The sequence below is a fragment of the Rhinoderma darwinii genome, chromosome 7 (genome assembly GCF_050947455.1).
Source record: "Rhinoderma darwinii isolate aRhiDar2 chromosome 7, aRhiDar2.hap1, whole genome shotgun sequence".
Classification (NCBI taxonomy): Eukaryota; Metazoa; Chordata; class Amphibia; order Anura; family Rhinodermatidae; genus Rhinoderma; species Rhinoderma darwinii.
Genome location: NC_134693.1, coordinates 48,522,107 through 48,547,827, shown reverse-complemented (window position 1 = coordinate 48,547,827; position 25,721 = coordinate 48,522,107). Strand labels below are relative to the sequence as shown.

General features: G+C 40.4%; 27 non-coding genes across 27 annotated transcripts; all 27 read left to right on the top strand.

The window, feature by feature from the left end:
• Positions 1–172: 172 nt before the first annotated feature.
• On the top strand, positions 173–245 carry TRNAF-GAA (transfer RNA phenylalanine (anticodon GAA)). The gene has a single exon. It is a non-coding gene; the product is annotated as a tRNA-Phe (tRNA).
• Positions 246–860: 615 nt separating this feature from the next.
• On the top strand, positions 861–933 carry TRNAF-GAA (transfer RNA phenylalanine (anticodon GAA)). The gene has a single exon. It is a non-coding gene; the product is annotated as a tRNA-Phe (tRNA).
• A 348-nt stretch (positions 934–1,281) lies between these two features.
• Positions 1,282–1,349, top strand: TRNAF-GAA (transfer RNA phenylalanine (anticodon GAA)). The gene has a single exon. It is a non-coding gene; the product is annotated as a tRNA-Phe (tRNA).
• A 348-nt stretch (positions 1,350–1,697) lies between these two features.
• Positions 1,698–1,770, top strand: TRNAF-GAA (transfer RNA phenylalanine (anticodon GAA)). The gene has a single exon. It is a non-coding gene; the product is annotated as a tRNA-Phe (tRNA).
• Positions 1,771–2,118: 348 nt separating this feature from the next.
• Positions 2,119–2,191, top strand: TRNAF-GAA (transfer RNA phenylalanine (anticodon GAA)). The gene has a single exon. It is a non-coding gene; the product is annotated as a tRNA-Phe (tRNA).
• A 1,274-nt stretch (positions 2,192–3,465) lies between these two features.
• Positions 3,466–3,533, top strand: TRNAF-GAA (transfer RNA phenylalanine (anticodon GAA)). Its single transcript has one exon. It is a non-coding gene; the product is annotated as a tRNA-Phe (tRNA).
• A 348-nt stretch (positions 3,534–3,881) lies between these two features.
• TRNAF-GAA (transfer RNA phenylalanine (anticodon GAA)) lies at positions 3,882–3,954 on the top strand. The gene has a single exon. It is a non-coding gene; the product is annotated as a tRNA-Phe (tRNA).
• Positions 3,955–4,302: 348 nt separating this feature from the next.
• On the top strand, positions 4,303–4,370 carry TRNAF-GAA (transfer RNA phenylalanine (anticodon GAA)). Its single transcript has one exon. It is a non-coding gene; the product is annotated as a tRNA-Phe (tRNA).
• A 348-nt stretch (positions 4,371–4,718) lies between these two features.
• On the top strand, positions 4,719–4,791 carry TRNAF-GAA (transfer RNA phenylalanine (anticodon GAA)). The gene has a single exon. It is a non-coding gene; the product is annotated as a tRNA-Phe (tRNA).
• A 348-nt stretch (positions 4,792–5,139) lies between these two features.
• TRNAF-GAA (transfer RNA phenylalanine (anticodon GAA)) lies at positions 5,140–5,207 on the top strand. Its single transcript has one exon. It is a non-coding gene; the product is annotated as a tRNA-Phe (tRNA).
• Positions 5,208–5,555: 348 nt separating this feature from the next.
• TRNAF-GAA (transfer RNA phenylalanine (anticodon GAA)) lies at positions 5,556–5,628 on the top strand. Its single transcript has one exon. It is a non-coding gene; the product is annotated as a tRNA-Phe (tRNA).
• A 348-nt stretch (positions 5,629–5,976) lies between these two features.
• On the top strand, positions 5,977–6,049 carry TRNAF-GAA (transfer RNA phenylalanine (anticodon GAA)). The gene has a single exon. It is a non-coding gene; the product is annotated as a tRNA-Phe (tRNA).
• Positions 6,050–6,397: 348 nt separating this feature from the next.
• On the top strand, positions 6,398–6,470 carry TRNAF-GAA (transfer RNA phenylalanine (anticodon GAA)). Its single transcript has one exon. It is a non-coding gene; the product is annotated as a tRNA-Phe (tRNA).
• Positions 6,471–7,335: 865 nt separating this feature from the next.
• Positions 7,336–7,408, top strand: TRNAF-GAA (transfer RNA phenylalanine (anticodon GAA)). The gene has a single exon. It is a non-coding gene; the product is annotated as a tRNA-Phe (tRNA).
• A 348-nt stretch (positions 7,409–7,756) lies between these two features.
• Positions 7,757–7,829, top strand: TRNAF-GAA (transfer RNA phenylalanine (anticodon GAA)). Its single transcript has one exon. It is a non-coding gene; the product is annotated as a tRNA-Phe (tRNA).
• Positions 7,830–9,103: 1,274 nt separating this feature from the next.
• On the top strand, positions 9,104–9,171 carry TRNAF-GAA (transfer RNA phenylalanine (anticodon GAA)). Its single transcript has one exon. It is a non-coding gene; the product is annotated as a tRNA-Phe (tRNA).
• Positions 9,172–9,519: 348 nt separating this feature from the next.
• TRNAF-GAA (transfer RNA phenylalanine (anticodon GAA)) lies at positions 9,520–9,592 on the top strand. The gene has a single exon. It is a non-coding gene; the product is annotated as a tRNA-Phe (tRNA).
• A 348-nt stretch (positions 9,593–9,940) lies between these two features.
• Positions 9,941–10,013, top strand: TRNAF-GAA (transfer RNA phenylalanine (anticodon GAA)). The gene has a single exon. It is a non-coding gene; the product is annotated as a tRNA-Phe (tRNA).
• Positions 10,014–10,361: 348 nt separating this feature from the next.
• On the top strand, positions 10,362–10,434 carry TRNAF-GAA (transfer RNA phenylalanine (anticodon GAA)). The gene has a single exon. It is a non-coding gene; the product is annotated as a tRNA-Phe (tRNA).
• A 1,798-nt stretch (positions 10,435–12,232) lies between these two features.
• On the top strand, positions 12,233–12,305 carry TRNAF-GAA (transfer RNA phenylalanine (anticodon GAA)). Its single transcript has one exon. It is a non-coding gene; the product is annotated as a tRNA-Phe (tRNA).
• Positions 12,306–12,903: 598 nt separating this feature from the next.
• On the top strand, positions 12,904–12,976 carry TRNAF-GAA (transfer RNA phenylalanine (anticodon GAA)). Its single transcript has one exon. It is a non-coding gene; the product is annotated as a tRNA-Phe (tRNA).
• Positions 12,977–14,108: 1,132 nt separating this feature from the next.
• On the top strand, positions 14,109–14,181 carry TRNAF-GAA (transfer RNA phenylalanine (anticodon GAA)). Its single transcript has one exon. It is a non-coding gene; the product is annotated as a tRNA-Phe (tRNA).
• Positions 14,182–14,796: 615 nt separating this feature from the next.
• TRNAF-GAA (transfer RNA phenylalanine (anticodon GAA)) lies at positions 14,797–14,869 on the top strand. The gene has a single exon. It is a non-coding gene; the product is annotated as a tRNA-Phe (tRNA).
• Positions 14,870–17,478: 2,609 nt separating this feature from the next.
• On the top strand, positions 17,479–17,551 carry TRNAF-GAA (transfer RNA phenylalanine (anticodon GAA)). The gene has a single exon. It is a non-coding gene; the product is annotated as a tRNA-Phe (tRNA).
• A 1,165-nt stretch (positions 17,552–18,716) lies between these two features.
• TRNAF-GAA (transfer RNA phenylalanine (anticodon GAA)) lies at positions 18,717–18,789 on the top strand. The gene has a single exon. It is a non-coding gene; the product is annotated as a tRNA-Phe (tRNA).
• A 1,557-nt stretch (positions 18,790–20,346) lies between these two features.
• On the top strand, positions 20,347–20,419 carry TRNAF-GAA (transfer RNA phenylalanine (anticodon GAA)). Its single transcript has one exon. It is a non-coding gene; the product is annotated as a tRNA-Phe (tRNA).
• A 4,370-nt stretch (positions 20,420–24,789) lies between these two features.
• Positions 24,790–24,862, top strand: TRNAF-GAA (transfer RNA phenylalanine (anticodon GAA)). The gene has a single exon. It is a non-coding gene; the product is annotated as a tRNA-Phe (tRNA).
• Positions 24,863–25,721: the final 859 nt, after the last annotated feature.

Sequence of the window (25,721 nt, the reverse complement as noted above, 5' to 3'; positions counted from 1 at the left end):
GTCAAAGTACTATTTTAATCTACAATTTCTGATTGTAACAAAAGCTCCCTTTTTATTAAAGTGTTACTATTTTACATTATGTTGCGACAACTCTTTATCCATCCAAAAGTGAGAAAGGACAGCCTGTAATGATCCGGAGTCGCAAAAAATATCAAGATCTTAAAGTGCATAAGCCGAAATAGCTCAGTTGGGAGAGCGTTAGACTGAAGATCTAAAGGTCCCTGGTTCGATCCCGGGTTTCGGCAGGTACTACTTTTCTTATAACTATGAATCGTGTCCCAGAATAATCTAAATTCTTTGGGATTTTGGGGTGTCTCAAAGCTTCCCTTCTCCCCGGATGTTTAGTCTCTGGATTCCCCAGGGCTGAATGTCGGGTTCCGCTGAGCACGTTTCCTCTCCTTGCTTGCTGTAAGTTTTAATGGTCAAAGTACTATTTTAATCTACAATTTCTGATTGTAACAAAAGCTCCCTTTTTATTAAAGTGTTACGATTTTACATTATGTTGCGGCAACTCTTTATCCATCCAAAAGTGAGAAAGGACAGCCTGTAAAGATCCGGAGTCGCAAAAAATTATGGGGTGTCTCAAAGCTTCCCTTCTCCCCGGATGTTTAGTCTCTGGATTCCCCAGGGCTGAATGTCGGGTTCCGCTGAGCACATTTCCTCTCCTTGCTTGCTGTAAGTTTTAATGGTCAAAGTACTATTTTAATCTACAATTTCTGATTGTAACAAAAGCTCCCTTTTTATTAAAGTGTTACGATTTTACATTATGTTGCGACAACTCTTTATCCATCCAAAAGTGAGAAAGGACAGCCTGTAATGATCCGGAGTCGCAAAAAATATCAAGATCTTAAAGTGCATAAGCCGAAATAGCTCAGTTGGGAGAGCGTTAGACTGAAGATCTAAAGGTCCCTGGTTCGATCCCGGGTTTCGGCAGGTACTACTTTTCTTATAACTATGAATCGTGTCCCAGAATAATCTAAATTCTTTGGGATTTTGGGGTGTCTCAAAGCTTCCCTTCTGCCCCGATGTTTAGTCTCTGGATTCCCCAGGGCTGAATGTCGGGTTCCGCTGAGCACATTTCCTCTCCTTGCTTGCTGTAAGTTTTAATGGTCAAAGTACTATTTTAATCTACAATTTTTGATTGTAACAAAAGTTCCCTTTTTATTAAAGTGTTACGATTTTACATTATGTTGCGACAACTCTTTATCCATCCAAAAGTGAGAAAGGACAGCCTGTAAAGATCCGGAGTCGCAAAAAATATCAAGATCTTAAAGTGCATAAGCCGAAATAGCTCAGTTGGGAGAGCGTTAGACTGAAGATCTAAAGGTCCCTGGTCCCGGGTTTCGGCAGGTACTACTTTTCTTATAACTATGAATCGTGTCCCAGAAAAATATAAATTCTTTGAAATTTTGGGGTGTATCAAAGCTTCCCTTCTCCCCGGATGTTTAGTCTCTGGATTCCCCAGGGCTGAATGTCGGGTTCCGCTGAGCACATTTCCTCTCCTTGCTTGCTGTAAGTTTTAATGGTCAAAGTACTATTTTAATCTACAATTTCTGATTGTAACAAAAGTTCCCTTTTTATCAAAGTGTTACGATTTTGCATTATGTTGCGACAACTCTTTATCCATCCAAAAGTGAGAAAGGACAGCCTGTAAATATCCGGAGTCGCAAAAAATATCAAGATTTTAAAGTGTGTAAGCCGAAATAGCTCAGTTGGGAGAGCGTTAGACTGAAGATCTAAAGGTCCCTGGTTCGATCCCGGGTTTCGGCAGGTACTACTTTTCTTATAACTATGAATCGTGTCACAGAATACTCTAAATTCTTTGGGATTTTGGGGTGTCTCAAAGCTTCCCTTCTCCCCGGATGTTTAGTCTCTGGATTCCCCAGGGCTGAATGTCGGGTTCCGCTGAGCACATTTCCTCTCCTTGCTTGCTGTAAGTTTTAATGGTCAAAGTACTATTTTAATCTACAATTTCTGATTGTAACAAAAGCTCCCTTTTTATTAAAGTGTTACGATTTTACATTATGTTGCGACAACTCTTTATCCATCCAAAAGTGAGAAAGGACAGCCTGTAATGATCCGGAGTCGCAAAAAATATCAAGATCTTAAAGTGCGTAAGCCGAAATAGCTCAGTTGGGAGAGCGTTAGACTGAAGATCTAAAGGTCCCTGGTTCGATCCCGGGTTTCGGCAGGTACTACTTTTCTTATAACTATGAATCGTGTCACAGAATACTCTAAATTCTTTGGGATTTTGGGGTGTCTCAAAGCTTCCCTTCTCCCCGGATGTTTAGTCTCTGGATTCCCCAGGGCTGAATGTCGGGTTCCGCTGAGCACATTTCCTCTCCTTGCTTGCTGTAAGTTTTAATGGTCAAAGTACTATTTTAATCTACAATTTTTGATTGTAACAAAAGTTCCCTTTTTATTAAAGTGTTACGATTTTACATTATGTTGCGACAACTCTTTTGAATCGTGTCACAGAATAATCTAAATTCTTTGGGATTTTGGGGTGTCTCAAAGCTTCCCTTCTCCCCGGATGTTTAGTCTCTGGATTCCCCAGGGCTGAATGTCGGGTTCCGCTGAGCACGTTTCCTCTCCTTGCTTGCTGTAAGTTTTAATGGTCAAAGTACTATTTTAATCTACAATTTCTGATTGTAACAAAAGCTCCCTTTTTATTAAAGTGTTACGATTTTACATTATGTTGCGGCAACTCTTTATCCATCCAAAAGTGAGAAAGGACAGCCTGTAAAGATCCGGAGTCGCAAAAAATTATGGGGTGTCTCAAAGCTTCCCTTCTCCCCGGATGTTTAGTCTCTGGATTCCCCAGGGCTGAATGTCGGGTTCCGCTGAGCACATTTCCTCTCCTTTCTTGCTGTAAGTTTTAATGGTCAAAGTACTATTTTAATCTACAATTTCTGATTGTAACAAAAGCTCCCTTTTTATTAAAGTGTTACGATTTTACATTATGTTGCGACAACTCTTTATCCATCCAAAAGTGAGAAAGGACAGCCTGTAATGATCCGGAGTCGCAAAAAATATCAAGATCTTAAAGTGCGTAAGCCGAAATAGCTCAGTTGGGAGAGCGTTAGACTGAAGATCTAAAGGTCCCGGGTTTCGGCAGTTACTATTTTACTTATAACTAAGAATCGTGTCCCAGAAAAATCTAAATTCTTTGGGATTTTGGGGAGTCTCAAAGCTTCCCTTCTCCCCGGATGTTTAGTGACTGGATTCCCCAGGGCTGAATGTCGGGTTCCGCTGAGCACATTTCCTCTCCTTGCTTGCTGTAAGTTTTAATGGTCAAAGTACTATTTTAATCTACAATTTCTGATTGTAACAAAAGCTCCCTTTTTATTAAAGTGTTACGATTTTACATTATGTTTCGACAACTCTTTATCCATCCAAAAGTGAGAAAGGACAGCCTGTAAAGATGCGGAGTCGCAAAAAATATCAAGATCTTAAAGTGCATAAGCCGAAATAGCTCAGTTGGGAGAGCGTTAGACTGAAGATCTAAAGGTCCCTGGTCCCGGGTTTCGGCAGGTACTACTTTTCTTATAACTATGAATCGTGTCCCAGAAAAATCTAAATTCTTTGAAATTTTGGGGAGTATCAAAGCTTCCCTTCTCCCCGGATGTTTAGTCTCTGGATTCCCCAGGGCTGAATGTCGGGTTACGCTGAGCACATTTCCTCTCCTTGCTTGCTGTAAGTTTTAATGGTCAAAGTACTATTTTAATCTACAATTTCTGATTGTAACAAAAGCTCCCTTTTTATTAAAGTGTTACGATTTTACATTATGTTGCGACAACTCTTTATCCATCCAAAAGTGAGAAAGGACAGCCTGTAAAGATCCGGAGTCGCAAAAAATATCAAGATCTTAAAGTGCATAAGCCGAAATAGCTCAGTTGGGAGAGCGTTAGACTGAAGATCTAAAGGTCCCTGGTTCAATCCCAGGTTTCGGCAGGTACTACTTTTCTTATAACTATGAATCGTGTCCCAGAAAAATCTAAATTCTTTGGGATTTTGGAGTGTCTCAAAGCTTCCCTTCTCCCAGGATGTTTAGTCTCTGGATTCCCCAGGGCTGAATGTCGGGTTCCGCTGAGCACATTTCCTCTCCTTGCTTGCTGTAAGTTTTAATGGTCAAAGTACTATTTTAATCTACAATTTCTGATTGTAACAAAAGTTCCCTTTTTATTAAAGTGTTACGATTTTACATTATGTTGCGACAACTCTTTATCCATCCAAAAGTGAGAAAGGACAGCCTGTAATGATCCGGAGTCGCAAAAAATATCAAGATCTTAAAGTGCATAAGCCGAAATAGCTCAGTTGGGAGAGCGTTAGACTGAAGATCTAAAGGTCCCTGGTCCCGGGTTTCGGCAGGTACTACTTTTCTTATAACTATGAATCGTGTCCCAGAAAAATCTAAATTCTTTGAAATTTTGGGGTGTATCAAAGCTTCCCTTCTCCCCGGATGTTTAGTCTCTGGATTCCCCAGGGCTGAATGTCGGGTTCCGCTGAGCACATTTCCTCTCCTTGCTTGCTGTAAGTTTTAATGGTCAAAGTACTATTTTAATCTACAATTTCTGATTGTAACAAAAGTTCCCTTTTTATTAAAGTGTTACGATTTTACATTATGTTGCGACAACTCTTTATCCATCCAAAAGTGAGAAAGGACAGCCTGTAAAGATCCGGAGTCGCAAAAAATATCAAGATCTTAAAGTGCATAAGCCGAAATAGCTCAGTTGGGAGAGCGTTAGACTGAAGATCTAAAGGTCCCTGGTTCAATCCCAGGTTTCGGCAGGTACTACTTTTCTTATAACTATGAATCGTGTCCCAGAAAAATCTAAATTCTTTGGGATTTTGGAGTGTCTCAAAGCTTCCCTTCTCCCAGGATGTTTAGTCTCTGGATTCCCCAGGGCTGAATGTCGGGTTCCGCTGAGCACATTTCCTCTCCTTGCTTGCTGTAAGTTTTAATGGTCAAAGTACTATTTTAATCTACAATTTCTGATTGTAACAAAAGTTCCCTTTTTATTAAAGTGTTACGATTTTACATTATGTTGCGACAACTCTTTATCCATCCAAAAGTGAGAAAGGACAGCCTGTAATGATCCGGAGTCGCAAAAAATATCAAGATCTTAAAGTGCATAAGCCGAAATAGCTCAGTTGGGAGAGCGTTAGACTGAAGATCTAAAGGTCCCTGGTCCCGGGTTTCGGCAGGTACTACTTTTTTTATAACTATGAATCGTGTCCCAGAAAAATCTAAATTCTTTGAAATTTTGGGGTGTATCAAAGCTTCCCTTCTCCCCGGATGTTTAGTCTCTGGATTCCCCAGGGCTGAATGTCGGGTTCCGCTGAGCACATTTCCTCTCCTTGCTTGCTGTAAGTTTTAATGGTCAAAGTACTATTTTAATCTACAATTTCTGATTGTAACAAAAGTTCCCTTTTTATTAAAGTGTTACGATTTTACATTATGTTGCGACAACTCTTTATCCATCCAAAAGTGAGAAAGGACAGCCTGTAAAGATCCGGAGTCGCAAAAAATATCAAGATCTTAAAGTGCATAAGCCGAAATAGCTCAGTTGGGAGAGCGTTAGACTGAAGATCTAAAGGTCCCTGGTTCAATCCCAGGTTTCGGCAGGTACTACTTTTCTTATAACTATGAATCGTGTCACAGAATACTCTAAATTCTTTGGGATTTTGGGGTGTCTCAAAGCTTCCCTTCTCCCCGGATGTTTAGTCTCTGGATTCCCCAGGGCTGAATGTCGGGTTCCGCTGAGCACATTTCCTCTCCTTGCTTGCTGTAAGTTTTAATGGTCAAAGTACTATTTTAATCTACAATTTCTGATTGTAACAAAAGTTCCCTTTTTATCAAAGTGTTACGATTTTACATTATGTTGCGACAACTCTTTATCCATCCAAAAGTGAGAAAGGACAGCCTGTAAATATCCGGAGTCGCAAAAAATATCAAGATTTTAAAGTGTGTAAGCCGAAATAGCTCAGTTGGGAGAGCGTTAGACTGAAGATCTAAAGGTCCCTGGTTCGATCCCGGGTTTCGGCAGGTACTACTTTTCTTATAACTATGAATCGTGTCACAGAATACTCTAAATTCTTTGGGATTTTGGGGTGTCTCAAAGCTTCCCTTCTCCCCGGATGTTTAGTCTCTGGATTCCCCAGGGCTGAATGTCGGGTTCCGCTGAGCACATTTCCTCTCCTTGCTTGCTGTATGTTTTAATGGTCAAAGTACTATTTTAATCTACAATTTCTGATTGTAACAAAAGCTCCCTTTTTATTAAAGTGTTACGATTTTACATTATGTTGCGACAACTCTTTATCCATCCAAAAGTGAGAAAGGACAGCCTGTAATGATCCGGAGTCGCAAAAAATATCAAGATCTTAAAGTGCATAAACCGAAATAGCTCAGTTGGGAGAGCGTTAGACTGAAGATCTAAAGGTCCCTGGTTCGATCCCGGGTTTCGGCTGGTACTACTTTTCTTATAACTATGAATCGTGTCCCAGAATAATCTAAATTCTTTGGGATTTTGGGGTGTCTCAAAGCTTCCCTTCTCCCCGGATGTTTAGTCTCTGGATTCCCCAGGGCTGAATGTCGGGTTCCGCTGAGCACATTTCCTCTCCTTGCTTGCTGTAAGTTTTAATGGTCAAAGTACTATTTTAATCTACAATTTTTGATTGTAACAAAAGTTCCCTTTTTATTAAAGTGTTACGATTTTACATTATGTTGCGACAACTCTTTTGAATCGTGTCACAGAATAATCTAAATTCTTTGGGATTTTGGGGTGTCTCAAAGCTTCCCTTCTCCCCGGATGTTTAGTCTCTGGATTCCCCAGGGCTGAATGTCGGGTTCCGCTGAGCACGTTTCCTCTCCTTGCTTGCTGTAAGTTTTAATGGTCAAAGTACTATTTTAATCTACAATTTCTGATTGTAACAAAAGCTCCCTTTTTATTAAAGTGTTACGATTTTACATTATGTTGCGGCAACTCTTTATCCATCCAAAAGTGAGAAAGGACAGCCTGTAAAGATCCGGAGTCGCAAAAAATTATGGGGTGTCTCAAAGCTTCCCTTCTCCCCGGATGTTTAGTCTCTGGATTCCCCAGGGCTGAATGTCGGGTTCCGCTGAGCACATTTCCTCTCCTTGCTTGCTGTAAGTTTTAATGGTCAAAGTACTATTTTAATCTACAATTTCTGATTGTAACAAAAGTTCCCTTTTTATCAAAGTGTTACGATTTTACATTATGTTGCGACAACTCTTTATCCATCCAAAAGTGAGAAAGGACAGCCTGTAAATATCCGGAGTCGCAAAAAATATCAAGATTTTAAAGTGTGTAAGCCGAAATAGCTCAGTTGGGAGAGCGTTAGACTGAAGATCTAAAGGTCCCTGGTTCGATCCCGGGTTTCGGCAGGTACTACTTTTCTTATAACTATGAATCGTGTCACAGAATACTCTAAATTCTTTGGGATTTTGGGGTGTCTCAAAGCTTCCCTTCTCCCCGGATGTTTAGTCTCTGGATTCCCCAGGGCTGAATGTCGGGTTCCGCTGAGCACATTTCCTCTCCTTGCTTGCTGTAAGTTTTAATGGTCAAAGTACTATTTTAATCTACAATTTCTGATTGTAACAAAAGCTCCCTTTTTATTAAAGTGTTACGATTTTACATTATGTTGCGACAACTCTTTATCCATCCAAAAGTGAGAAAGGACAGCCTGTAATGATCCGGAGTCGCAAAAAATATCAAGATCTTAAAGTGCATAAACCGAAATAGCTCAGTTGGGAGAGCGTTAGACTGAAGATCTAAAGGTCCCTGGTTCGATCCCGGGTTTCGGCTGGTACTACTTTTCTTATAACTATGAATCGTGTCCCAGAATAATCTAAATTCTTTGGGATTTTGGGGTGTCTCAAAGCTTCCCTTCTCCCCGGATGTTTAGTCTCTGGATTCCCCAGGGCTGAATGTCGGGTTCCGCTGAGCACATTTCCTCTCCTTGCTTGCTGTAAGTTTTAATGGTCAAAGTACTATTTTAATCTACAATTTTTGATTGTAACAAAAGTTCCCTTTTTATTAAAGTGTTACGATTTTACATTATGTTGCGACAACTCTTTTGAATCGTGTCACAGAATAATCTAAATTCTTTGGGATTTTGGGGTGTCTCAAAGCTTCCCTTCTCCCCGGATGTTTAGTCTCTGGATTCCCCAGGGCTGAATGTCGGGTTCCGCTGAGCACGTTTCCTCTCCTTGCTTGCTGTAAGTTTTAATGGTCAAAGTACTATTTTAATCTACAATTTCTGATTGTAACAAAAGCTCCCTTTTTATTAAAGTGTTACGATTTTACATTATGTTGCGGCAACTCTTTATCCATCCAAAAGTGAGAAAGGACAGCCTGTAAAGATCCGGAGTCGCAAAAAATTATGGGGTGTCTCAAAGCTTCCCTTCTCCCCGGATGTTTAGTCTCTGGATTCCCCAGGGCTGAATGTCGGGTTCCGCTGAGCACATTTCCTCTCCTTGCTTGCTGTAAGTTTTAATGGTCAAAGTACTATTTTAATCTACAATTTCTGATTGTAACAAAAGCTCCCTTTTTATTAAAGTGTTACGATTTTACATTATGTTGCGACAACTCTTTATCCATCCAAAAGTGAGAAAGGACAGCCTGTAATGATCCGGAGTCGCAAAAAATATCAAGATCTTAAAGTGCGTAAGCCGAAATAGCTCAGTTGGGAGAGCGTTAGACTGAAGATCTAAAGGTCCCGGGTTTCGGCAGTTACTATTTTACTTATAACTAAGAATCGTGTCCCAGAAAAATCTAAATTCTTTGGGATTTTGGGGAGTCTCAAAGCTTCCCTTCTCCCCGGATGTTTAGTGACTGGATTCCCCAGGGCTGAATGTCGGGTTCCGCTGAGCACATTTCCTCTCCTTGCTTGCTGTAAGTTTTAATGGTCAAAGTACTATTTTAATCTACAATTTCTGATTGTAACAAAAGCTCCCTTTTTATTAAAGTGTTACGATTTTACATTATGTTTCGACAACTCTTTATCCATCCAAAAGTGAGAAAGGACAGCCTGTAAAGATGCGGAGTCGCAAAAAATATCAAGATCTTAAAGTGCATAAGCCGAAATAGCTCAGTTGGGAGAGCGTTAGACTGAAGATCTAAAGGTCCCTGGTCCCGGGTTTCGGCAGGTACTACTTTTCTTATAACTATGAATCGTGTCCCAGAAAAATCTAAATTCTTTGAAATTTTGGGGTGTATCAAAGCTTCCCTTCTCCCCGGATGTTTAGTCTCTGGATTCCCCAGGGCTGAATGTCGGGTTACGCTGAGCACATTTCCTCTCCTTGCTTGCTGTAAGTTTTAATGGTCAAAGTACTATTTTAATCTACAATTTCTGATTGTAACAAAAGTTCCCTTTTTATCAAAGTGTTACGATTTTACATTATGTTGCGACAACTCTTTATCCATCCAAAAGTGAGAAAGGACAGCCTGTAAATATCCGGAGTCGCAAAAAATATCAAGATTTTAAAGTGTGTAAGCCGAAATAGCTCAGTTGGGAGAGCGTTAGACTGAAGATCTAAAGGTCCCTGGTTCGATCCCGGGTTTCGGCAGGTACTACTCTTCTTATAACTATGAATCGTGTCACAGAATACTCTAAATTCTTTGGGATTTTGGGGTGTCTCAAAGCTTCCCTTCTCCCCGGATGTTTAGTCTCTGGATTCCCCAGGGCTGAATGTCGGGTTCCGCTGAGCACATTTCCTCTCCTTGCTTGCTGTAAGTTTTAATGGTCAAAGTACTATTTTAATCTATAATTTCTGATTGTAACAAAAGCTCCCTTTTTATTAAAGTGTTACGATTTTACATTATGTTGCGACAACTCTTTATCCATCCAAAAGTGAGAAAGGACAGCCTGTAATGATCCGGAGTCGCAAAAAATATCAAGATCTTAAAGTGCATAAGCCGAAATAGCTCAGTTGGGAGAGCGTTAGACTGAAGATCTAAAGGTCCCTGGTTTGATCCCGGGTTTCGGCAGGTACTACTTTTCTTATAACTATGAATCGTGTCCCAGAAAAATCTAAATTCTTTGGGATTTTGGGGTGTCTCAAAGCTTCCCTTCTCCCAGGATGTTTAGTCTCTGGATTCCCCAGGGCTGAATGTCGGGTTCCGCTGAGCACATTTCCTCTCCTTGCTTGCTGTAAGTTTTAATGGTCAAAGTACTATTTTAATCTACAATTTCTGATTGTAACAAAAGTTCCCTTTTTATTAAAGTGTTACGATTTTACATTATGTTGCGACAACTCTTTATCCATCCAAAAGTGAGAAAGGACAGCCTGTAAAGATCCGGAGTCGCAAAAAATATCAAGATCTTAAAGTGCATAAGCCGAAATAGCTCAGTTGGGAGAGCGTTAGACTGAAGATCTAAAAGTCCCTGGTTCGATCCTGGGTTTCGGCAGGTACTACTTTTCTTATAACTATGAATCGTGTCCCAGAAAAATCTAAATTCTTTGGGATTTTGGAGTGTCTCAAAGCTTCCCTTCTCCCAGGATGTTTAGTCTCTGGATTCCCCAGGGCTGAATGTCGGGTTCCGCTGAACACATTTCCTCTCCTTGCTTGCTGTAAGTTTTAATGGTCAAAGTACTATTTTAATCTACAATTTCTGATTGTAACAAAAGTTCCCTTTTTATTAAAGTGTTACGATTTTACATTATGTTGCGACAACTCTTTTGAATCGTGTCACAGAATAATCTAAATTCTTTGGGATTTTGGGGTGTCTCAAAGTTTCCCTTCTCCCCGGATGTTTAGTCTCTGGATTCCCCAGGGCTGAATGTCGGGTTCCGCTGAGCACGTTTCCTCTCCTTGCTTGCTGTAAGTTTTAATGGTCAAAGTACTATTTTAATCTACAATTTCTGATTGTAACAAAAGCTCCCTTTTTATTAAAGTGTTACGATTTTACATTATGTTGCGGCAACTCTTTATCCATCCAAAAGTGAGAAAGGACAGCCTGTAAAGATCCGGAGTCGCAAAAAATTTTGGGGTGTCTCAAAGCTTCCCTTCTCCCCGGATGTTTAGTCTCTGGATTCCCCAGGGCTGAATGTCGGGTTCCGCTGAGCACATTTCCTCTCCTTGCTTGCTGTAAGTTTTAATGGTCAAAGTACTATTTTAATCTACAATTTCTGATTGTAACAAAAGTTCCCTTTTTATTAAAGTGTTACGATTTTACATTATGTTGCGACAACTCTTTTGAATCGTGTCACAGAATAATCTAAATTCTTGGGGATTTTGGGGTGTCTCAAAGCTTCCCTTCTCCCCGGATGTTTAGTCTCTGGATTCCACAGGGCTGAATGTCGGGTTCCGCTGAGCACGTTTCCTCTCCTTGCTTGCTGTAAGTTTTAATGGTCAAAGTACTATTTTAATCTACAATTTCTGATTGTAACAAAAGCTCCCTTTTTATTAAAGTGTTACGATTTTACATTATGTTGCGGCAACTCTTTATCCATCCAAAAGTGAGAAAGGACAGCCTGTAAAGATCCGGAGTCGCAAAAAATTATGGGGTGTCTCAAAGCTTCCCTTCTCCCCGGATGTTTAGTCTCTGGATTCCCCAGGGCTGAATGTCGGGTTCCGCTGAGCACATTTCCTCTCCTTGCTTGCTGTAAGTTTTAATGGTCAAAGTACTATTTTAATCTACAATTTCTGATTGTAACAAAAGCTCCCTTTTTATTAAAGTGTTACGATTTTACATTATGTTGCGACAACTCTTTATCCATCCAAAAGTGAGAAAGGACAGCCTGTAAAGATCCGGAGTCGCAAAAAATATCAAGATCTTAAAGTGCATAAGCCGAAATAGCTCAGTTGGGAGAGCGTTAGACTGAAGATCTAAAGGTCCCTGGTCTCGGGTTTCGGCAGGTACTACTTTTCTTATAACTATGAATCGTGTCCCAGAATAATCTAAATTCTTTGGGATTTTGGGGTGTCTCAAAGCTTCCCTTCTCCCCGGATGTTTAGTCTCTGGATTCCCCAGGGCTGAATGTCGGGTTCCGCTGAGCACATTTCCTCTCCTTGCTTGCTGTAAGTTTTAATGGTCAAAGTACTATTTTAATCTACAATTTCTGATTGTAACAAAAGTTCCCTTTTTATCAAAGTGTTACGATTTTACATTATGTTGCGACAACTCTTTATCCATCCAAAAGTGAGAAAGGACAGCCTGTAAATATCCGGAGTCGCAAAAAATATCAAGATTTTAAAGTGTGTAAGCCGAAATAGCTCAGTTGGGAGAGCGTTAGACTGAAGATCTAAAGGTCCCTGGTTCGATCCCGGGTTTCGGCAGGTACTACTTTTCTTATAACTATGAATCGTGTCACAGAATACTCTAAATTCTTTGGGATTTTGGGGTGTCTCAAAGCTTCCCTTCTCCCCGGATGTTTAGTCTCTGGATTCCCCAGGGTTGAATGTCGGGTTCCGCTGAGCACATTTCCTCTCCTTGCTTGCTGTAAGTTTTAATGGTCAAAGTACTATTTTAATCTACAATTTCTGATTGTAACAAAAGTTCCCTTTTTATTAAAGTGTTACGATTTTACATTATGTTGCGACAACTCTTTTGAATCGTGTCACAGAATAATCTAAATTCTTTGGGATTTTGGGGTGTCTCAAAGCTTCCCTTCTCCCCGGATGTTTAGTCTCTGGATTCCCCAGGGCTGAATGTCGGGTTCCGCTGAGCACGTTTCCTCTCCTTGCTTGCTGTAAGTTTTAATGGTCAAAGTACTATTTTAATCTACAATTTCTGATTGTAACAAAAGTTCCCTTTTTATTAAAGTGTTACGATTTTACATTATGTTGCGACAACTCTTTATCCATCCAAAAGTGAGAAAGGACAGCCTGTAAATATCCGGAGTCGCAAAAAATATCAAGATCTTAAAGTGCAGAAGCCGAAATAGCTCAGTTGGGAGAGCGTTAGACTGAAGATCTAAAGGTCCCTGGTTCGATCCCGGGTTTCGGCAGGTACTATTTTTCTTATAACTATGAATCGTGTCCCAGAAAAATCTAAATTCTTTGGGATTTTGGAGTGTCTCAAAGCTTCCCTTCTCCCCGGATGTTTAGTCTCTGGATTCCCCAGGGCTGAATGTCGGGTTCCGCTGAGCACATTTCCTCTCCTTGCTTGCTGTAAGTTTTAATGGTCAAAGTACTATTTTAATCTACAATTTCTGATTGTAACAAAAGTTCCCTTTTTATTAAAGTGTTACGATTTTACATTATGTTGCGACAACTCTTTTGAATCGTGTCACAGAATAATCTAAATTCTTTGGGATTTTGGGGTGTCTCAAAGCTTCCCTTCTCCCCGGATGTTTAGTCTCTGGATTCCCCAGGGCTGAATGTCGGGTTCCGCTGAGCACGTTTCCTCTCCTTGCTTGCTGTAAGTTTTAATGGTCAAAGTACTATTTTAATCTACAATTTCTGATTGTAACAAAAGCTCCCTTTTAATTAAAGTGTTACGATTTTACATTATGTTGCGGCAACTCTTTATCCATCCAAAAGTGAGAAAGGACAGCCTGTAAAGATCCGGAGTCGCAAAAAATTTTGGGGTGTCTCAAAGCTTCCCTTCTCCCCGGATGTTTAGTCTCTGGATTCCCCAGGGCTGAATGTCGGGTTCCGCTGAGCACATTTCCTCTCCTTGCTTGCTGTAAGTTTTAATGGTCAAAGTACTATTTTAATCTACAATTTCTGATTGTAACAAAAGCTCCCTTTTTATTAAAGTGTTACGATTTTACATTATGTTGCGGCAACTCTTTATCCATCCAAAAGTGAGAAAGGACAGCCTGTAAATATCCGGAGTCGCAAAAAATTTTGGGGTGTCTCAAAGCTTCCCTTCTCCCCGGATGTTTAGTCTCTGGATTCCCCAGGGCTGAATGTCGGGTTCCGCTGAGCACATTTCCTCTCCTTGCTTGCTGTAAGTTTTAATGGTCAAAGTACTATTTTAATCTACAATTTCTGATTGTAACAAAAGCTCCCTTTTTATTAAAGTGTTACGATTTTACATTATGTTGCGACAACTCTTTATCCATCCAAAAGTGAGAAAGGACAGCCTGTTATGATCCGGAGTCGCACAAAATATCAAGATCTTAAAGTGCATAAGCCGAAATAGCTCAGTTGGGAGAGCGTTAGACTGAAGATCTAAAGGTCCCTGGTTCGATCCTGGGTTTCGGCAGGTACTACTTTTCTTATAAATATGAATCGTGTCCCAGAATAATCTAAATTCTTTGGGATTTTGGGGTGTCTCAAAGCTTCCCTTCTTCCCGGATGTTTAGTGACTGGATTCCCCAGGGCTGAATGTCGGGTTCCGCTGAGCACATTTCCTCTCCTTGCTTGCTGTAAGTTTTAATGGTCAAAGTACTATTTTAATCTACAATTTCTGATTGTAACAAAAGCTCCCTTTTTATTAAAGTGTTACGATTTTACATTATGTTTCGACAACTCTTTATCCATCCAAAAGTGAGAAAGGACAGCCTGTAAAGATCCGGAGTCGCAAAAATTTTTGGGGTGTCTCAAAGCTTCCCTTCTCCCCGGATGTTTAGTCTCTGAATTCCCCAGGGCTGAATGTCGGGTTCCGCTCAGCACATTTCCTCTCCTTGCTTGCTGTAAGTTTTAATGGTCAAAGTACTATTTTAATCTACAATTTCTGATTGTAACAAAAGCTCCCTTTTTATTAAAGTGTTACGATTTTACATTATGTTGCGACAACTCTTTATCCATCCAAAAGTGAGAAAGGACAGCCTGTTATGATCCGGAGTCGCAAAAAATATCAAGATTTTAAAGTGCGTAAGCCGAAATAGCTCAGTTGGGAGAGCGTTAGACTGAAGATCTAAAGGTCCCTGGTTAGATCCTGGGTTTCGGCAGGTACTACTTTTCTTATAACTATGAATCGTGTCCCAGAATAATCTAAATTCTTTGGGATTTTGGGGTGTCTCAAAGCTTCCCTTCTCCCCGGATGTTTAGTCTCTGGATTCCCCAGGGCTGAATGTCGGGTTCCGCTGAGCACATTTCCTCTCCTTGCTTGCTGTAAGTTTTAATGGTCAAAGTACTATTTTAATCTACAATTTCTGATTGTAACAAAAGCTCCCTTTTTATTAAAGTGTTACGATTTTACATTATGTTTCGACAACTCTTTATCCATCCAAAAGTGAGAAAGGACAGCCTGTAAAGATCCGGAGTCGCAAAAAATTTTGGGGTGTCTCAAAGCTTCCCTTCTCCCCGGATGTTTAGTCTCTGGATTCCCCAGGGCTGAATGTCGGGTTCCGCTGAGCACATTTCCTCTCCTTGCTTGCTGTAAGTTTTAATGGTCAAAGTACTATTTTAATCTACAATTTCTGATTGTAACAAAAGTTCCCTTTTTATTAAAGTGTTACGATTTTACATTATGTTGCGGCAACTCTTTATCCATCCAAAAGTGAGAAAGGACAGCCTGTAAAGATCCGGAGTCGCAAAAAATTTTGGGGTGTCTCAAAGCTTCCCTTCTCCCCGGATGTTTAGTCTCTGGATTCCCCAGGGCTGAATGTCGGGTTCCGCTGAGCACATTTCCTCTCCTTGCTTGCTGTAAGTTTTAATGGTCAAAGTACTATTTTAATCTACAATTTCTGATTGTAACAAAAGTTCCCTTTTTATTAAAGTGTTACGATTTTACATTATGTTGCGACAACTCTTTTGAATCGTGTCACAGAATAATCTAAATTCTTTGGGATTTTGGGGTGTCTCAAAGCTTCCCTTCTCCCCGGATGTTTAGTCTCTGGATTCCCCAGGGCTGAATGTCGGGTTCCGCTGAGCACATTTCCTCTCCTTGCTTGCTGTAAATTTTAATGGTCAAAGTACTATTTTAATCTACAATTTCTGATTGTAACAAAAGCTCCCTTTTTATTAAAGTGTTACGATTTTACATTATGTTGCGGCAACTCTTTATCCATCCAAAAGTGAGAAAGGACAGCCTGTAAATATCCGGAGTCGCAAAAAATTTTGGGGTGTCTCAAAGCTTCCCTTCTCCCCGGATGTTTAGTCTCTGGATTCCCCAGGGCTGAATGTCGGGTTCCGCTGAGCACATTTCCTCTCCTTGCTTGCTGTAAGTTTTAATGGTCAAAGTACTATTTTAATCTACAATTTCTGATTGTAACAAAAGCTCCCTTTTTATTAAAGTGTTACGATTTTACATTATGTTGCGGCAACTCTTTATCCATCCAAAAGTGAGAAAGGACAGCCTGTAAATATCCGGAGTCGCAAAAAATTTTGGGGTGTCTCAAAGCTTCCCTTCTCCCCGGATGTTTAGTCTCTGGATTCCCCAGGGCTGAATGTCGGGTTCCGCTGAGCAGATTTCCTCTCCTTGCTTGCTGTAAGTTTTAATGGTCAAAGTACTATTTTAATCTACAATTTCTGATTGTAACAAAAGCTCCCTTTTTATTAAAGTGTTACGATTTTACATTATGTTGCGGCAACTCTTTATCCATCCAAAAGTGAGAAAGGACAGCCTGTAAATATCTGGAGTCGCAAAAAATTTTGGGGTGTCTCAAAGCTTCCCTTCTCCCCGGATGTTTAGTCTCTGGATTCCCCAGGGCTGAATGTCGGGTTCCGCTGAGCACATTTCCTCTCCTTGCTTGCTGTAAGTTTTAATGGTCAAAGTACTATTTTAATCTACAATTTCTGATTGTAACAAAAGCTCCCTTTTTATTAAAGTGTTACGATTTTACATTATGTTGCGGCAACTCTTTATCCATCCAAAAGTGAGAAAGGACAGCCTGTAAATATCCGGAGTCGCAAAAAATTTTGGGGTGTCTCAAAGCTTCCCTTCTCCCCGGATGTTTAGTCTCTGGATTCCCCAGGGCTGAATGTCGGGTTCCGCTGAGCACATTTCCTCTCCTTGCTTGCTGTAAGTTTTAATGGTCAAAGTACTATTTTAATCTACAATTTCTGATTGTAACAAAAGCTCCCTTTTTATTAAAGTGTTACGATTTTACATTATGTTGCGACAACTCTTTATCCATCCAAAAGTGAGAAAGGACAGCCTGTAAAGATCCGGAGTCGCAAAAAATATCAAGATCTTAAAGTGCGTAAGCCGAAATAGCTCAGTTGGGAGAGCGTTAGACTGAAGATCTAAAGGTCCCGGGTTTCGGCAGTTACTATTTTACTTATAACTAAGAATCGTGTCCCAGAAAAATCTAAATTCTTTGGGATTTTGGGGAGTCTCAAAGCTTCCCTTCTCCCCGGATGTTTAGTGACTGGATTCCCCAGGGCTGAATGTCGGGTTCCGCTGAGCACATTTCCTCTCCTTGCTTGCTGTAAGTTTTAATGGTCAAAGTACTATTTTAATCTACAATTTCTGATTGTAACAAAAGCTCCCTTTTTATTAAAGTGTTACGATTTTACATTATGTTGCGACAACTCTTTATCCATCCAAAAGTGAGAAAGGACAGCCTGTAAAGATCCGGAGTCGCAAAAAATATCAAGATCTTAAAGTGCGAAAGCCGAAATAGCTCAGTTGGGAGAGCGTTAGACTGAAGATCTAAAGGTCCCTGGTTCAATCCCGGGTTTCGGCAGGTACTACTTTTCTAATAACTATGAATCGTGTCCCAGAAAAATCTAAATTCTTTGAAATTTTGGGGTGTATCAAAGCTTCCCTTCTCCCCGGATGTTTAGTCACTGGATTCCCCAGGGCTGAATGTCGGGTTCCGCTGAGCACATTTCCTCTCCTTGCTTGCTGTAAGTTTTAATGGTCAAAGTACTATTTTAACCTACAATTTCTGATTGTAACAAAAGCTCCCTTTTTATTAAAGTGTTACGATTTTACATTATGTTGCGGCAACTCTTTATCCATCCAAAAGTGAGAAAGGACAGCCTGTAAAGATCCGGAGTCGCAAAAAATATCAAGATCTTAAAGTGCGTAAGCCGAAATAGCTCAGTTGGGAAAGCGTTAGACTGAAGATCTAAAGGTCCCGGGTTTCGGCAGTTACTATTTTACTTATAACTAAGAATCGTGTCCCAGAAAAATCTAAATTCTTTGGGATTTTGGGGTGTCTCAAAGCTTCCCTTCTCCGCGGATGTTTAGTCACTGGATTCCCCAGGGCTGAATGTCGGGTTCCGCTGAGCACATTTCCTCTCCTTGCTTGCTGTAAGTTTTAATGGTCAAAGTACTATTTTAACCTACAATTTCTGATTGTAACAAAAGCTCCCTTTTTATTAAAGTGTTACGATTTTACATTATGTTGCGGCAACTCTTTATCCATCCAAAAGTGAGAAAGGACAGCCTGTAAAGATCCGGAGTCGCAAAAAATATCAAGATCTTAAAGTGCGTAAGCCGAAATAGCTCAGTTGGGAGAGCGTTAGACTGAAGATCTAAAGGTCCCGGGTTTCGGCAGTTACTATTTTACTTATAACTAAGAATCGTGTCCCAGAAAAATCTAAATTCTTTGGGATTTTGGGGTGTCTCAAAGCTTCCCTTCTCCCCGGATGTTTAGTCACTGGATTCCCCAGGGCTGAATGTCGGGTTCCGCTGAGCACATTTCCTCTCCTTGCTTGCTGTAAGTTTTAATGGTCAAAGTACTATTTTAATCTACAATTTCTGATTGTAACAAAAGCTCCCTTTTTATTAAAGTGTTACGATTTTACATTATGTTGCGGCAACTCTTTATCCATCCAAAAGTGAGAAAGGACAGCCTGTAAAGATCCGGAGTCGCAAAAAATATCAAGATCTAAAGTGCATAAGCCGAAATAGCTCAGTTGGGAGAGCGTTAGACTGAAGATCTAAAGGTCCCTGGTTCAATCCCGGGTTTCGGCAGGTACTACTTTTCTTATAACTATGAATCGTGTCACAGAATAATCTAAATTCTTTGGGATTTTGGGGTGTCTCAAAGCTTCCCTTCTCCCCGGATGTTTAGTCTCTGGATTCCCCAGGGCTGAATGTCGGGTTCCGCTGAGCACATTTCCTCTCCTTGCTTGCTGTAAGTTTTAATGGTCAAAGTACTATTTTAATCTACAATTTCTGATTGTAACAAAAGCTCCCTTTTTATTAAAGTGTTACGATTTTACATTATGTTGCGGCAACTCTTTATCCATCCAAAAGTGAGAAAGGACAGCCTGTAAATATCCGGAGTCGCAAAAAATTTTGGGGTGTCTCAAAGCTTCCCTTCTCCCCGGATGTTTAGTCTCTGGATTCCCCAGGGCTGAATGTCGGGTTCCGCTGAGCACATTTCCTCTCCTTGCTTGCTGTAAGTTTTAATGGTCAAAGTACTATTTTAATCTACAATTTCTGATTGTAACAAAAGCTCCCTTTTTATTAAAGTGTTACGATTTTACATTATGTTGCGGCAACTCTTTATCCATCCAAAAGTGAGAAAGGACAGCCTGTAAATATCCGGAGTCGCAAAAAATTTTGGGGTGTCTCAAAGCTTCCCTTCTCCCCGGATGTTTAGTCTCTGGATTCCCCAGGGCTGAATGTCGGGTTCCGCTGAGCAGATTTCCTCTCCTTGCTTGCTGTAAGTTTTAATGGTCAAAGTACTATTTTAATCTACAATTTCTGATTGTAACAAAAGCTCCCTTTTTATTAAAGTGTTACGATTTTACATTATGTTGCGGCAACTCTTTATCCATCCAAAAGTGAGAAAGGACAGCCTGTAAATATCCGGAGTCGCAAAAAATTTTGGGGTGTCTCAAAGCTTCCCTTCTCCCCGGATGTTTAGTCTCTGGATTCCCCAGGGCTGAATGTCGGGTTCCGCTGAGCACATTTCCTCTCCTTGCTTGCTGTAAGTTTTAATGGTCAAAGTACTATTTTAATCTACAATTTCTGATTGTAACAAAAGCTCCCTTTTTATTAAAGTGTTACGATTTTACATTATGTTGCGGCAACTCTTTATCCATCCAAAAGTGAGAAAGGACAGCCTGTAAAGATCCGGAGTCGCAAAAAATATCAAGATCTTAAAGTGCGTAAGCCGAAATAGCTCAGTTGGGAGAGCGTTAGACTGAAGATCTAAAGGTCCCGGGTTTCGGCAGTTACTATTTTACTTATAACTAAGAATCGTGTCCCAGAAAAATCTAAATTCTTTGGGATTTTGGGGTGTCTCAAAGCTTCCCTTCTCCCCGGATGTTTAGTCACTGGATTCCCCAGGGCTGAATGTCGGGTTCCGCTGAGCACATTTCCTCTCCTTGCTTGCTGTAAGTTTTAATGGTCAAAGTACTATTTTAATCTACAATTTCTGATTGTAACAAAAGCTCCCTTTTTATTAAAGTGTTACGATTTTACATTATGTTGCGGCAACTCTTTATCCATCCAAAAGTGAGAAAGGACAGCCTGTAAAGATCCGGAGTCGCAAAAAATATCAAGATCTAAAGTGCATAAGCCGAAATAGCTCAGTTGGGAGAGCGTTAGACTGAAGATCTAAAGGTCCCTGGTTCAATCCCGGGTTTCGGCAGGTACTACTTTTCTTATAACTATGAATCGTGTCACAGAATAATCTAAATTCTTTGGGATTTTGGGGTGTCTCAAAGCTTCCCTTCTCCCCGGATGTTTAGTCTCTGGATTCCCCAGGGCTGAATGTCGGGTTCCGCTGAGCACATTTCCTCTCCTTGCTTGCTGTAAGTTTTAATGGTCAAAGTACTATTTTAATCTACAATTTCTGATTGTAACAAAAGCTCCCTTTTTATTAAAGTGTTACGATTTTACATTATGTTGCGGCAACTCTTTATCCATCCAAAAGTGAGAAAGGACAGCCTGTAAATATCCGGAGTCGCAAAAATTTTTGGGGTGTCTCAAAGCTTCCCTTCTCCCCGGATGTTTAGTCTCTGGATTCCCCAGGGCTGAATGTCGGGTTCCGCTGAGCACATTTCCTCTCCTTGCTTGCTGTAAGTTTTAATGGTCAAAGTACTATTTTAATCTACAATTTCTGATTGTAACAAAAGCTCCCTTTTTATTAAAGTGTTACGATTTTACATTATGTTGCGGCAACTCTTTATCCATCCAAAAGTGAGAAAGGACAGCCTGTAAATATCCGGAGTCGCAAAAAATTTTGGGGTGTCTCAAAGCTTCCCTTCTCCCCGGATGTTTAGTCTCTGGATTCCCCAGGGCTGAATGTCGGGTTCCGCTGAGCAGATTTCCTCTCCTTGCTTGCTGTAAGTTTTAATGGTCAAAGTACTATTTTAATCTACAATTTCTGATTGTAACAAAAGCTCCCTTTTTATTAAAGTGTTACGATTTTACATTATGTTGCGGCAACTCTTTATCCATCCAAAAGTGAGAAAGGACAGCCTGTAAATATCTGGAGTCGCAAAAAATTTTGGGGTGTCTCAAAGCTTCCCTTCTCCCCGGATGTTTAGTCTCTGGATTCCCCAGGGCTGAATGTCGGGTTCCGCTGAGCACATTTCCTCTCCTTGCTTGCTGTAAGTTTTAATGGTCAAAGTACTATTTTAATCTACAATTTCTGATTGTAACAAAAGCTCCCTTTTTATTAAAGTGTTACGATTTTACATTATGTTGCGGCAACTCTTTATCCATCCAAAAGTGAGAAAGGACAGCCTGTAAATATCCGGAGTCGCAAAAAATTTTGGGGTGTCTCAAAGCTTCCCTTCTCCCCGGATGTTTAGTCTCTGGATTCCCCAGGGCTGAATGTCGGGTTCCGCTGAGCACATTTCCTCTCCTTGCTTGCTGTAAGTTTTAATGGTCAAAGTACTATTTTAATCTACAATTTCTGATTGTAACAAAAGCTCCCTTTTTATTAAAGTGTTACGATTTTACATTATGTTGCGGCAACTCTTTATCCATCCAAAAGTGAGAAAGGACAGCCTGTAAATATCCGGAGTCGCAAAAAATTTTGGGGTGTCTCAAAGCTTCCCTTCTCCCCGGATGTTTAGTCTCTGGATTCCCCAGGGCTAAATGTCGGGTTCCGCTGAGCACATTTCCTCTCCTTGCTTGCTGTAAGTTTTAATGGTCAAAGTACTATTTTAATCTACAATTTCTGATTGTAACAAAAGCTCCCTTTTTATTAAAGTGTTACGATTTTACATTATGTTGCGGCAACTCTTTATCCATCCAAAAGTGAGAAAGGACAGCCTGTAAAGATCCGGAGTCGAAAAAAATATCAAGATCTTAAAGTGCGTAAGCCGAAATAGCTCAGTTGGGAGAGCGTTAGACTGAAGATCTAAAGGTCCCGGGTTTCGGCAGTTACTATTTTACTTATAACTAAGAATCGTGTCCCAGAAAAATCTAAATTCTTTGGGATTTTGGGGTGTCTCAAAGCTTCCCTTCTCCCCGGATGTTTAGTCACTGGATTCCCCAGGGCTGAATGTCGGGTTCCGCTGAGCACATTTCCTCTCCTTGCTTGCTGTAAGTTTTAATGGTCAAAGTACTATTTTAATCTACAATTTCTGATTGTAACAAAAGCTCCCTTTTTATTAAAGTGTTACGATTTTACATTATGTTGCGGCAACTCTTTATCCATCCAAAAGTGAGAAAGGACAGCCTGTAAATATCTGGAGTCGCAAAAAATTTTGGGGTGTCTCAAAGCTTCCCTTCTCCCCGGATGTTTAGTCTCTGGATTCCCCAGGGCTGAATGTCGGGTTCCGCTGAGCACATTTCCTCTCCTTGCTTGCTGTAAGTTTTAATGGTCAAAGTACTATTTTAATCTACAATTTCTGATTGTAACAAAAGCTCCCTTTTTATTAAAGTGTTACGATTTTACATTATGTTGCGGCAACTCTTTATCCATCCAAAAGTGAGAAAGGACAGCCTGTAAATATCCGGAGTCGCAAAAAATTTTGGGGTGTCTCAAAGCTTCCCTTCTCCCCGGATGTTTAGTCTCTGGATTCCCCAGGGCTGAATGTCGGGTTCCGCTGAGCACATTTCCTCTCCTTGCTTGCTGTAAGTTTTAATGGTCAAAGAACTATTTTAATCTACAATTTCTGATTGTAACAAAAGCTCCCTTTTTATTAAAGTGTTACGATTTTACATTATGTTGCGGCAACTCTTTATCCATCCAAAAGTGAGAAAGGACAGCCTGTAAATATCCGGAGTCGCAAAAAATTTTGGGGTGTCTCAAAGCTTCCCTTCTCCCCGGATGTTTAGTCTCTGGATTCCCCAGGGCTAAATGTCGGGTTCCGCTGAGCACATTTCCTCTCCTTGCTTGCTGTAAGTTTTAATGGTCAAAGTACTATTTTAATCTACAATTTCTGATTGTAACAAAAGCTCCCTTTTTATTAAAGTGTTACGATTTTACATTATGTTGCGGCAACTCTTTATCCATCCAAAAGTGAGAAAGGACAGCCTGTAAAGATCCGGAGTCGCAAAAAATATCAAGATCTTAAAGTGCGTAAGCCGAAATAGCTCAGTTGGGAGAGCGTTAGACTGAAGATCTAAAGGTCCCGGGTTTCGGCAGTTACTATTTTACTTATAACTAAGAATCGTGTCCCAGAAAAATCTAAATTCTTTGGGATTTTGGGGTGTCTCAAAGCTTCCCTTCTCCCCGGATGTTTAGTCACTGGATTCCCCAGGGCTGAATGTCGGGTTCCGCTGAGCACATTTCCTCTCCTTGCTTGCTGTAAGTTTTAATGGTCAAAGTACTATTTTAATCTACAATTTCTGATTGTAACAAAAGCTCCCTTTTTATTAAAGTGTTACGATTTTACATTATGTTGCGGCAACTCTTTATCCATCCAAAAGTGAGAAAGGACAGCCTGTAAAGATCCGGAGTCGCAAAAAATTTTGGGCTGTCTCAAAGCTTCCCTTCTCCCCGGATGTTTAGTCTCTGGATTCCCCAGGGCTGAATGTCGGGTTCCGCTGAGCACATTTCCTCTCCTTGCTTGCTGTAAGTTTTAATGGTCAAAGTACTATTTTAATCTACAATTTCTGATTGTAACAAAAGCTCCCTTTTTATTAAAGTGTTACGATTTTACATTATGTTGCGACAACTCTTTATCCATCCAAAAGTGAGAAAGGACAGCCTGTAAATATCCGGAGTCGCAAAAATTTTTGGGGTGTCTCAAAGCTTCCCTTCTCCCCGGATGTTTAGTCTCTGGATTCCCCAGGGCTGAATGTCGGGTTCCGCTGAGCACATTTCCTCTCCTTGCTTGCTGTAAGTTTTAATGGTCAAAGTACTATTTTAATCTACAATTTCTGATTGTAACAAAAGCTCCCTTTTTATTAAAGTGTTACGATTTTACATTATGTTGCGGCAAATCTTTATCCATCCAAAAGTGAGAAAGGACAGCCTGTAAATATCCGGAGTCGCAAAAAATTTTGGGGTGTCTCAAAGCTTCCCTTCTCCCCGGATGTTTAGTCTCTGGATTCCCCAGGGCTGAATGTCGGGTTCCGCTGAGCACATTTCCTCTCCTTGCTTGCTGTAAGTTTTAATGGTCAAAGTACTATTTTAATCTACAATTTCTGATTGTAACAAAAGCTCCCTTTTTATTAAAGTGTTACGATTTTACATTATGTTGCGGCAACTCTTTATCCATCCAAAAGTGAGAAAGGACAGCCTGTAAATATCCGGAGTCGCAAAAAATTTTGGGGTGTCTCAAAGCTTCTCTTCTCCCCGGATGTTTAGTCTCTTGATTCCCCAGGGCTGAATGTCGGGTTCCGCTGAGCACATTTCCTCTCCTTGCTTGCTGTAAGTTTTAATGGTCAAAGTACTATTTTAATCTACAATTTCTGATTGTAACAAAAGCTCCCTTTTTATTAAAGTGTTACGATTTTACATTATGTTGCGACAACTCTTTATCCATCCAAAAGTGAGAAAGGACAGCCTGTAAAGATCCGGAGTCGCAGAAAATGTCAAGATCTTAAAGTGCATAAGCCGAAATAGCTCAGTTGGGAGAGCGTTAGACTGAAGATCTAAAGGTCCCTGGTTCGATCCCGGGTTTCGGCAGGTACTACTTTTCTAATAACTAAGAATCGTGTCCCAGAAAAATCTAAATTCTTTGAAATTTTGGGGTGTATCAAAGCTTCCCTTCTCCCCGGATGTTTAGTCACTGGATTCCCCAGGGCTGAATGTCGGGTTCCGCTGAGCACATTTCCTCTCCTTGCTTGCTGTAAGTTTTAATGGTCAAAGTACTATTTTAATCTACAATTTCTGATTGTAACAAAAGCTCCCTTTTTATTAAAGTGTTACGATTTTACATTATGTTGCGGCAACTCTTTATCCATCCAAAAGTGAGAAAGGACAGCCTGTAAAGATCCGGAGTCGCAAAAAATATCAAGATCTAAAGTGCATAAGCCGAAATAGCTCAGTTGGGAGAGCGTTAGACTGAAGATCTAAAGGTCCCGGGTTTCGGCAGTTACTATTTTACTTATAACTAAGGATCGTGTCCCAGAAAAATCTAAATTCTTTGGGATTTTGGGGTGTCTCAAAGCTTCCCTTCTCCCCGGATGTTTAGTCACTGGATTCCCCAGGGCTGAATGTCGGGTTCCGCTGAGCACATTTCCTCTCCTTGCTTGCTGTAAGTTTTAATGGTCAAAGTACTATTTTAATCTACAATTTCTGATTGTAACAAAAGCTCCCTTTTTATTAAAGTGTTACGATTTTACATTATGTTGCGACAACTCTTTATCCATCCAAAAGTGAGAAAGGACAGCCTGTAAAGATCCGGAGTCGCAAAAAATATCAAGATCTTAAAGTGCGTAAGCCGAAATAGCTCAGTTGGGAGAGCGTTAGACTGAAGATCTAAAGGTCCCGGGTTTCGGCAGTTACTATTTTACTTATAACTAAGAATCGTGTCCCAGAAAAA